Here is a 12,102-nt window from a genome sequence, read left to right as displayed (position 1 = left end):
AGATTAATTGCTCATAGGTGCTTGAGTTTATTTCTGGGCTTTCTATCCTGTTTCATTGATCTATATGTCTGTTTTGTGTCTGTACCATACTGTTTTGATTACTGTAGCTGTGTGGTATAGTCTGAAGTCAGGGAGCCTGATTCCTCCAGCTCCATTTTTCTTTCTCAAGATTATTTTGACTATTTGGGGTCTTTTATGTTTCCATACAAATTGTAAAAATTTTTGCTTTAGTTCTGTGGAAAATGCCATTGGTAATTTGATAGGGATTGCCTTGAATCTGTAGATTGCCTTGGGCAGTATAGTCATTTTGACAATATCAATTCTTCCAGTCTAAGAATATGGTATATCCTTCCATCTGTGTCATCTCCCATTTCTTTCATCAGTTTCTTATAGTTTTCAGAGTAGAAGTCTTTTGTCTCCATAGGTAGGTTTATTCCTAGGTATTTTATTCTTTTTGATGCAGTGGTAAATGGGATTGTTTCCTTAATTTCTCTTTCTGATCTTTCATTGTTAGTGTATAAGAATGCAAGAGATTTCTGTGTATTAATTTTGTATCCTGAAACTTTGCCAAATTCATTGATGAGCTCTAGTAGTTTTCTGGTAATGTCTTTAGTATATTGTATGTATAGTATCATGTCATCTGCAAACAGTGACAGTTTTACTTCTTTTCCAATTTGTATTCCTTTATTTCTTTTTCTTCTCTGATTGCCGTGGCATAAAAGTGGTGACAGTGGACATCCTTGCCTTGCTCCTGATCTTAGAGAGAATGCTTTAAGCTTTTCACTGTTGAGAACGATGTTACCTGTGGGTTTTTCATATATGGCCTTTATTATGTTGAGGTTAGTTTCCTCTTTTCCCACTTTCTGGAGAGCTTTTATCCTCAATGGGTGTTGAATTTTGTCAGATGTTTTTCTGCGTCTATTTAGATGATCATATGGTTTTTATTTTTCTGTTTGTTAATATGATGTATCACACTGATTTCTGGATATTGAAAACTCCTTGCATGCCTGGGTTAAACACCACTTGATCATGGTGTATGATCCTTTTAATGTATTGTTGGATTTGGATTGCTGGTATTGAGTATTTTTGCATTTATATTCATCGGTGATATTGGCCTGTAATTTTCTTTTTTGTGGTATCTTTGTCTGGTTTTCATATCAGGGTGATCATGGCCTCATAGAATGAGTTGGGAGTGTTTCTTCCTCTAAAAGTTTTTGGAAGATTTTCAGAAGTATAGGTGCTAACACTTCTCTAAACGTTTGGTAGAATTTGCCTGTGAAGCCATCTGGTCCCGGACTTTTGTTTGTTGGGAGTTTTAAAATCACAGTTTCAATTTCAGTACTTGTGATTGGTCTGTTCATATTTTTTATTTCTTCCTGGTTCAGTCTTTGAAGATTGTACCTTTCTAAGAATTTGTCCCCTTCTTCTAGGTTGTTCATTTTAGTGGCACATAGTTGCTTGGAGTAGTCTCTTGTGATCTTTTATATTTCTGTGGTGTTAGTTGTAACTTCTTTTTCATTTCTAATTTTATTGATTTGAGTCTTCTCTCTTTTTTTCTTGATGAGTCTGGCTAAAATTCTATCAATTTTGTTTATCTTCTCAAAGGACCAGCTTTTAGTTTCATTGATCTTTTCTATTGTTAGTCTCTATTTCATTTACTTCTGCTCTGATCTTCATGATTTTTTTCCTTCTACTAACTTTGGGTTTTGTTTGTTCTTCTTTCTCTAGTTACTTTAGGTGTAAGTTTATGTTGTTTATTTGAGATTTTTCTTGTTTCACGAGGTAAGCTTGTGTCACTATAAACTGTCTCAGAACTGTTTTTGCTGCCTCCCATAGGTTTTGGATAGGCATATTTAAATTTATTTGTCTCTAGGTATTTTTTGATTTCTTCTTTAATTTCCTCAGTGATCCATTGATTGTTTAGTAGCATATTGTTTGTCCTCCACGTGTTTGTGTTTTTTGCAGTTTATTTTCCTTGTAGTTGATTTCTAATCTCATAGATTTGTGGTCATAAAAGATGCTTGATATCATATCAATTATCTTAAATTTACTGAGACTTGTTTTGTAGCCCAGCACGTGATCTATCCTGGAGAATGTTCCATGTGCACTTGAAAAGAATGGGTATTCTGCTGCTTTCAGATGGAATGCTCTACAAATATCAGTCAGGCCCATCTGTCTAATGTGTCATTTAAGGCCTGTGTTTCCTTATTGATTTTCTGTCTGGATGATCTGTCCATTGATATAAGTGGGGTGTTCCCCACTATTATTTTGTTACTGTTGACTTCTTCTTTTGTGTTCATTAATATTTGCCTTATATATTGAGGTGCTCCCGTGTTGGGTGCACATTAATTTCCAATGGTTATATCTTCTTCTTGGATTGATCCCTGATCATTACTTAGTGTCCTGCTTTGTCTTTTGTAACAGACTTTATTTTAAAATCTATTTTGTCTGACAGAAGTATTGCTACTCCAGCTTTCGTTTGATTTCCGTTTGCATGGAATACCTATTTCTGTCCCCTCACTTTCAGGCTGTATGTGTCTCTAGGTCTGAAGTGGGTCTCTTGTAGACAGAATATATACAGGTGTTGTTTTGTATCCATTCAGCCAGTTTATATCTTTTGGTTGGAGCATTTAATCCATTTACATTTAAGGTAATTATTGATATGTTTGTTCTTATTTCCACTTTGTTAATTGTTTTGGATTTGTTTTTGTAGGTAGTTTTTCTTCCTTTCCTCTTCTGTTCTCTTCTCTTGTGATTTGATGACTACCTTTAGTGTTGTGTTTGGATTCCAATTTCTTTTGTGTGTGTATACCTATTATAGATTTTTGGTTTGCAGTTACCATGAGGTTTTCATATAGCACTCTATATATACATGATTGTTTTAAATTGCTGATCCCTTAATTTCAAATGCATTCCAAATATCCTGCATTTGTACTCTCCTCCTCTCACAATTACTGGTTTTGATATCGTATTTGTGTGTGGATGATTTCCTACCTTTATTGTATGTTTGCCTTTACCACTGAGTTTTCCCATTTCATAATTTTCTTGTTTCTAGTTGTGGCCTTTTCTGCCTAGAAAAGTTCCTGTAGCATTTGTTGTAAAGCTGGTTTGGTGGTACTGAATTCTTTTATCTTTTGCTTGTCTGTAAAGCTTTTGACTGCTCTGTGAAATCTGAATGAGAGTCTTGGTGGGTGGAGTTATCAGTTGATAACTTTATGGGGATTCACTTGCATATTGTTGCTTTTCTTTTGTTGCTTTTAATATTTTCTCTGTCTTTAATTTTTGTCATTTTGATTACTATGTTTCTCGGCATGTTCCTCCTTGAGTTCATCCTGTATGGGACTCTGAGCTTCCTGGACTTTAGTGACTGTTTCCTTTTCTATATTAGAGAAGTTTTTAGCTATTATCTCTTCAAATATTTTCTCAGGCCCTTTCTCTCTCTCTTCTCCTTCTACGGCCCCTATAATGCAAATGTTGGTGTGCTTGATGTTGTCCTAGTGGTCTCTTAAACTGTCCTCATTTCTTTTTATTTTTTCTTTATTCTGTTCAATGGCAGTGGTTTCCACCATTCTGTCTTCCAGCTCACTTATCTGTTTCTCTGCCTCATTTATTCTGCTATCAGTTCCTTCTAGTGTATTTTTCATCTTAGTTATTGTATTCTTCAACTATGGTTCTTTACATTTTCTAACTCTGTGTTATAAACTTCTTTTAACTTCTCACTCTGTGATCCATTCTTTTCCCAAGTTCCTGGTTCATCTTTATGATCATTACTCTGAACTCTTTCTTGGGCAGATTGCCTATCTCCACTTCAGTTAGTTGTTCTTCTGGGGTTTTATTTTGTTCCTTCATCTGGAGCGTATTCCTCTGCTGTCTCATTTTCTCTAAATTTCTGTGTTTGCAGACTCATTTCCACAGGCTGCTGGATCGTCATTTTCTTGATTCTGGTGTCTGCCCCCTGGTGGTTGAGGATAGTCTAGAGGTTTTTGCTGGCTTCTTGGTGGGTGGAGCTGTGTCTTGGCCCTCTGGTGGGCAGTGCTTTGTCATGGGGTTTGTCTAGAGGAGTCTGTGGGCTCAGGAAATCTTTAGGCAGCCTGTCTGATGATGGGTGGGGCTGTGTTCCAGCCCTGTTGTTTGCTTGGCCTGAGGAATTCCAGCACTGGAACCTACAGGCTGTTGAATGGGACCAGGTCTTGTTGCCAAAATGTCAGCCTCCAGGAGGGTTCACTCCAATGAATACTTCCTGTTTCATCTGCCACCGGTGTCCTTGTCCTCATAGTGAGTCCCAGCTTCCCCCAATCTCCGCAGGAGACCCTCCAAGACCAGCAAGTAGGTCTGGCCAGGCTCCTGTGGAGTTGCTGCTTTTGCCCTGGGTCCCAGTGTGCATGAGAACCTTGTGTGTGCCTGCCAAAAGTGAAGTCTCTATTTCCTGCAGTCCTGTGGCCTTCAAAGTCAAGTGCTCTGGGGGCTCCTCCTCCTGATGCCAGACTCCCAGGCTGGGGAGCCTAATGTGGGGCTTAGAACTCTCACTCTTGTTGGAGAACTTTTGCAATATAATTATTCTCCAGTCTGTGGGTCAGCCACCTGGGGGGTGGGTGGGAGCATGGAATTTGATTATATCATGAGTTTGCCCCTCCTAACATCTTGTTGTGGTTTATTCTTTATGTCTTTGGATGTAGAATATCTTTTTTGGTAGGTTTCAGTCTTTTCTAATCAATGGTTTTTCAGCAGTTAGTTGTGATTTTGGTGTGCTTGTGAGAGGAGGGGAGCTCAAAGTCCTTCTACTCTGCTGTCTTGTCCAGGAACTCCAGCCACTTTAAAAAATCTACAGTGGCTTTTGAAGGACTCTATAGCTATTTTGTGAAGAAGTGGGGAAGAATGATGAAATCCTTTATGTGCAAGCATTTGTGCTATTACCTCAGGGAAAATAAGAAAAGAAAGGGAATGAGAGTGAGGATATGTTTCTTCAAACTTGAACTCCTCCAGCTGAGCTAGCTGTCCCAGCCATTCTGGCTGTCATGCCAGTATATCCACCCCTTCTACCACCTTCCATTCCTTTCCAGCCCCAATTCCTGACATGGGGCCTCAGGACTGTCCCTGCTTATAGGAATCAATTAGAAAATCTTCTGTTAGTTTCTGGGGCACAGGGACTTGGTCTGGTATCACCATCTAAGACCAGACAGGGCACCCAGTTTGGGCCTGGAGCCACTCCCAGGGCAAGGCAGTTTCCATCACTGTTATCTCATGTAGGGGACTAAATGCAAATGACCAGCCAGCTGGGTATCTCAGACTTTAATTGGAAAGAACACAACCCTGCTTTATAGGGAGGATCCTCTACACCCCTGCTTGGCAGTACCCACAGCTGAACCAAATTGGGACCCCAGTGAAGGAAGAATACCCTTACTAAAGCACCCCTTATTAGTGCATCTTGGCAGAACTTTGAAAAGAGGAACCAAAGCAGAAGACTTTGAACACAATTCAAGAAGCACAGCCAAAAAAAAAAAAAAAAATCAAATGAAGACTTTTCTTAGTTTTTCAAAAGGATTTATCAGGCCTACAGATGTCATACTAATGCAGATCCCAAGGCCCTTGAAAATAATATTAGAATGGTAAATTTGACATTTTGGGGGGCAAAGTGCCTCATGTCAAGAGAAAGTTGCAAAATTTAGATGGTACATTTGGAATGAATCCTTCTCAATTGTAGATGTTGCTTTTAAAGTGTTAAACAGGGAACAATAACAGAAGAAAGAAGATGCAAAAGGCAATGCCACTTTTTTGGCAACAATATTGGGTTTCCCAGAAGGCAAGTAACCGGAAGAGAGGTAAGAGCCACTATTGGGGAAGGAACAGTGTGCGTACTAAGGAAGAACATTGGAAAAGAGATTGCCTTAGGTTAAAACATAAGGAAAACAATAAAAGACGAGAGCCTGTCATATGGTAGAAAGAGAGGAACACTGTGATGAATGAAGAGGCCCAGGAACTCCCTTGGACTAGAGACATCTAATTTCCCACAGTAGCCCTGGGTAAAATTGCCTGTGGGGAACGAGCTGATTAACTTTCTGGTAGACCTCACCCTGAACTTCTTCACCAGAACAGCTTGATATCAGAGTCCACCAGAACATGATGTCAGCCGACAGACAGCACTCTTGAAAACCCCAGGAAAGGAGACAGAGCTCTTTCCCCCTCCCTCCATGTCTACAGAAATGTAAGACCATAAGTGTGTACTAGCGGCATTCCAGGGAAGCCCAAAAACACATGGCCAATATGAATCCCATTAAAAAGGGATGCTAGAATTGCAAACCTCTTAGTCAACCTAAATAATAATTTAAAAATATGTAAAGTAAAATGATATTTTTTTAGTAACCAGTTAGATTATCAAAGTTTAAAAATTATTTTTAATTCCAACAATGTTATGGAAAAAATAGGTAGTTTAGATTTAAAATTTTTTAATAGACTTTATTTTTTAGAACAGTTTTCAGTTCACAAAATAAAAGGGGGGCGTGTTGCTGGGACATCTAACCTAAAACAATATCTTCTGAGGCAAGAGGATTACTTCTCCCACAGATTAACTAGTCAAAATACCAGCCAGTGTATTCAGAAAAGGACAAAGAGAGGGCCAAACTGTGAAGATTTACTTGGATCACACCTTGGACCTGTGCTGTAGCACATTCATAATAGTACCCATTACAGGAGAAATGCCACCTTATGGTGGATTCAAAAATATAAATAATGGGGCCTAACCTAAAAATGACCATCCAGGCACTCACTCAGAATTGCATGATTTAAATGACCCAAAGACTGCTCTCAGACATCCCCAGATGGGGAATCAACACAGAGGAACCTGCCCCACTGAGGACTGGAAAATAGGCTTCACTCAAATGCCTCAAGCTGCAAGAAATTTCAAATAACCTGCTAGTGTTTGTGGATACTTTTGACGATGGGTGGTAGCATATCCCACCTGGAGAGAAAGTCTCTGAAGTGATTAGAGCCCTCCTTAGGGAAATTATCCCTTGATCTGAATTAAGGCACTGAAACTACACTCATCCTATAGACCACAACAGGAAAAAAACAAGAAAATGAATCATACGTTAAAAAGGAACATCACTGAAATATGTCAAGAGACTAATTTAACTTGGTATAAGTCCTTGCCAGTTGCCCTGCTACAGATCATTGGCTCCCAGAAGCAGGCTTAAATTAAGCTCCTTTAAAATATTGCATTGTAGGCCATTCCAGGTGTCAGCTCAGGCAGGAGAACCTATAAATTCTCTAAAAGACCTAGCAGTTTCCAGTTAGGCTAAAACTTTGTGAACTGTACTAACCTCTGTGCATGAGTTTGCCTCCAACAGGTCTATCCATTTGAAGTAGATGGTAATTTCATCGTAGCTGGAGAAGTGTCAACCAGTTTGTTTAATTTTGTCCAAATAAATAGCACAGGAATCTAGTATGTTTATTGGGAACTAGAACAGAAACCCCAAGTTCAATTACCAATTAGACAACAAAGTGCTAAGGGGTTTCATCAGGTTCAAATAGTTGTAGATTAAAAATGACTGACTAAAGAGTCTAAGGAACATTCATTGCCCATGCAGGAAGTAGCCAGAACAGTCTTCATCTCTTTCCCACAAGATTGTAGAATGGACATTGACAGAGGGGAGTTGTAATAGGGAAAAAACTGTGTATTCTACTGCAAATTAATCACCAAAGGGATGTTGCCTGTAAGCTTAAATTATACATAATGGCCCATCTCTGGGAACCCTGTCTCCAAGGTAATGAGCATTAAGCTCAAATACCTTTGTTTAGCTCACTGGAAACATCCTGACCAGGCCCACCTGTGAATGACTGCAGGGAGGAAGAAATTAACATATCCCCCCTGGAGGCTGACCTGAACTAGGAAATGTTTGACTTTACTCCCTCCCCTTTTAGTATAAAAGAAGCCTGAATTCTAACTCAGGCAAGATGGTTCTTTGGGACACAAATCCACCATCTTCTCAGTCTGTTGGCTTTCCAAAAGTCACTATTCCCTGCGCCAAGAACCCATCTCTTGATTTATTGGCCTGTCTTGTAGCAAGCAGTATGATCTTGGACTTGGTAACAGTGTTACAAACCACCCAAAACTCAGACATTTACATACTCATGATTATGCAGTTTGGACTGGGCTTGTCAGGCCAGTGCTACTCTGAGTCATGCTGGGACTAGAACATCCAAGAAGTCTTCGTCAATCATATAACTGATGGATGCCTCAGCTGCAGTGGCTGTACATCTCTCCCTTTCTGCACACTTCCCCATGTGGCTAACTTTGTCATAATGGTGCCGGGTTTCCAGAAGGAGCATACCAAAGGGACAAACCCAATGTGCAAGTGCCTATCAAACCACCACTTAGTTCACACCAGCAAATGTCCCATTAGCAAAAGGGTCAAATCCAAAGTTAATGCTGGAGGGGACTATACAGAACGTTAATAGCAGGAGGCAGGGTTCATTGGGACCATAAAAAACAATCAACCCAAGACACCAATATGGGATTTCTGGTTCAAAAAATTGATACCAGTGAGTAAGTATACTAGACCAGCTTCTGACCCAGGCTCCTACAATTGATGAACAAAATCTATGTTTTGTTCTTTGAAAATAAAAATCACAACAGAATTAATCTCTGAGAAGTTCATTTTTCTTGAGTGGACCTACTAAATCAAATGACTCGTTTGTTATTCTACTACAAACTATATGGATGACATTTAGCATTTGTTGCTCAGCTAACTTTTACTCCCTAGTTCTTTTTAGACAAGATAAATAGAATGGAAAATATGATCTGGTTTGAGTTACAGCTAGAAAATTCCATTCCTTCAGTATCAGCCTTTCTCTTGACAACCTAAATGGCTATTTCAAATTTGGTGATTAAGAATGTACTTTTACCAGAGGCTATTGCTAACGAGTTCAGACTCCCGCTCCTGACTGCACCTGTGGACGAATGAGTGTGTCGTTGGCGGAGCAGCTGTAACCTCCTCCTGCAATAATCCAGCAGCTCACTGACCTAGCGCTAATTGCTGCCATGGATTTTTCTATACAGATAATTGAAAACAGCTCGTATGCCTGTATTTCATACCCATCAGCAGTGACACCGAAAAGACCTTAATTCCTGTGAATATATCATGGTCCCTGTTGCAAACTTTAGGTTTGAGCTGAAGAAGCATTTTCCTTTCTGTGGAAGTACCAAAAAAAAAAAAAAAAAAAAAACCCCAACAAACAAACAAACAAAAAAACACCTAAATTCAGAGGAGCCAGGCCAAACATAATTTCAGAACTGAGATGAACAGTTATGGATAGTGGAAATTTAAAGAGGCTTCAAGCAATGGGACTAAACACTGAAACTGAACCTTTGCAGTATGTGGAGTACACACAGAATATCACTACAACTTAAGTATTGTCAGAGGTTTTAATGTTATGAAAGAGTCTTGAAAAGTTTGGTTCTATAGCATCCGAGTTTAGAACTTTGGTGGTTTTCAGAAGAATGAAGACAGTTTAAAAACAGGTAAATTTAAAATAAGACTAATCCAAAGACTTTTAAACAAATCGTTAATACACATTGAGCGTGTATGCATGCATTTCCAAAAGGACAGCACAGTGGTTTCCTCTTAAGTTTTCAATACCCGCTGACTGACGTACTATGAAACCAGACCTTAGGTCAAGCTGATGGAATTTTTTTCCATTTTCATTTCAAACTTTTTTTTAACTTTTAAATTGAAGTATAGTTGATTTACAATATTGTGTTAGTTTTAGGTGTACAGCACACTGATTTCAGTGTGTGTGTGTGTACATATATATATATACATATATATACACCTTTTTCAGATTCTTTCCCTTATAAGTTATTACAAAATATTAAGTATATTTCCCTGTGCTATACAGTTGGTGCTTGTTTGTTATCTGTTTTATATATAGTAGTGTGAATGTTAATCCCAGCCTCCTAATTTATCCCCTCTACTTTCCGCTTTGGTAACCATGAGTTTGTTTCCTATGTCTGTGGGTCTCTATCTGTTTTGTAAATAAGTTCATTTGTATCATTTTTTTTAGATTCCACATGTAAGTGATATCGTATGATATTTGTCTGTCTGACTTACTTCACTTTGTATGATAATCTCTAAATTCATCCAAGTTGCTGCAAATGGCATAATTTCTTTTTTTTTATGGCTGAGTAATATTCTATTGTGTATATACCACATCTTCTTTATCCATTCATCTATTGATAGACATTTAGATTGCTTCCATGTCTTGGCTAATGCAAATAATGCTGCTGTGAACATTAGGGTGTGTGTATCTTTTCGAATTACAGTTTTCTCTGGATATATGTCCAGGAGTGGGATTGCAGGATCATATGGTAACTCTATTTTGGTTTAAGTAACCTCCATACTGTTCTCCATAGTGGCTGTACCAATTTACATTCCCACCAACAGTGCAAGAGGGTTCCCTTTTCTCCACACCCTCTCCAGCATTTATTATGTGTAAACTGTTTTATGATAGCCATTCTGACCGGTGTGAGGTGATACCTCATTTTAGTTTTGATTTGCATTTCTCTAAATAATTAGCTATGTTGAGCATCTTTTTATGTGCCTGCTGGCCATCTGTACACCTTTTTTGGAGAAATATCTATTTAGATCTTCTGCCCATTTTTTGATTGGGCTGTTTTGTTTGTTTGATATTGAGCTGTATGAGATGTTCATATATTTTGGAAATTAATCCCTTGTCGGTTGCATCATTTAGAAATATTTTCTCCCATTCTGTAGGTTGTTTTTTCGTTTTGTTTATAGTTTACTTTGCTATGCTAATGCTTTTAAGTTTTAATTAGGTCCAATTTGTTTATTTTTGCTTTTACTTTCATTACTCTAGGAGGTGGATCCAAAAAGATATTGCTGTGATTTTTGTCAAAGCGTGTTCTGCCTATATCTTCTCTAGGAGTTTTATAGTATTTGTTCTTACATTTAGGTCTTTGATCCATTTTGAGTTTATTTTTGTGTATGGTATTAGGGAGTGTTCTAATTTCATTCTTTTACATGTAGCTTTCTAGTTTTTCCAGCACCACTTATTGAGGAGACTGTCTCTTCTCCATTGTATATTCTTGCTTCTTTTGTCATAGATGAATTGACCATAGGTGCGTGGGTTTATTTCTGGGTTTTCTATCCTGTTCCATTGAACTATATGTCCGTTTTTGTGCCAGTAACATACTATTTTGATTACTGTACCTTTGTAATATAGTCTGAAGTGAGGGAGCCTGATTCCTCCAGCTTCCTTTTTCTTAAGATTGCTTTGGCTATTCGGGATCTTTTGTGTTTCCATACAAACTTAAAAATTTTTTGTTCTAGTTCTGTGAAAAATGCCATTGGTAATTTGATAAGGATTATATTGAATCTGTAGATTGCCTTGGGTAATATGGTCATTTTAACAAGCTTGATACTTCCAATCCAAGAACACAGTATATCTTTCCATCTGTTTGTGTCATTTTCGATTCCTTTCATCAGCAACTTTTAATTTTCAGAGTACAGGTGTTTTGCCTCCTGTACAGGTATGTTTATTGCTAGGTATTTTATTCTTGTTGATGTGATGATAAATGGGATTGTTTCTGTAATTTCTTTTTCTGATCTTTTGTTGTTAGTGTATAGAAATGCAAAAGATTTCTGTTTATTAATTTTGTATCCTGCAACTTTACCAAATTCATTGATGAGTTCTTTAGTTTTCTGGTAGCATCTTTAGGATTTTCTATGTATAATATCATGTCATTTGTGAACAGTGACAGTTTTACTTCTTTTCCAGTTTGTATTCCTTTTATTTCTTTTTCTTCTCTGAATGCCATGGCTAGAACTTCCAAAGCTAGGTTGAATGAACATGGTGAGCATGGGCACCCTTGTCTTGTTCCTGATCTTAGAGGAAATGCTTTCAGTTTTTCAGCATTGAGAATTATGTTAGCTGTGGGTTTGTCATATATGGCCTTTATAATGTTGAGGTATGTTCCCTCTATGCCCACTTTCTGGAGAGTTTTTTTACCATGAATGGATGTTGAATTTTATCAAAAGATTTTTCTGCATCTATTGAGATAATCATATGGTTTTTATTCTTCAATTT

This window comes from Lagenorhynchus albirostris, chromosome 8 (genome assembly GCF_949774975.1).
Source record: "Lagenorhynchus albirostris chromosome 8, mLagAlb1.1, whole genome shotgun sequence".
In the NCBI taxonomy this organism is placed as follows: Eukaryota; Metazoa; Chordata; class Mammalia; order Artiodactyla; family Delphinidae; genus Lagenorhynchus; species Lagenorhynchus albirostris.
Note: the sequence above shows the minus strand (reverse complement) of the source record.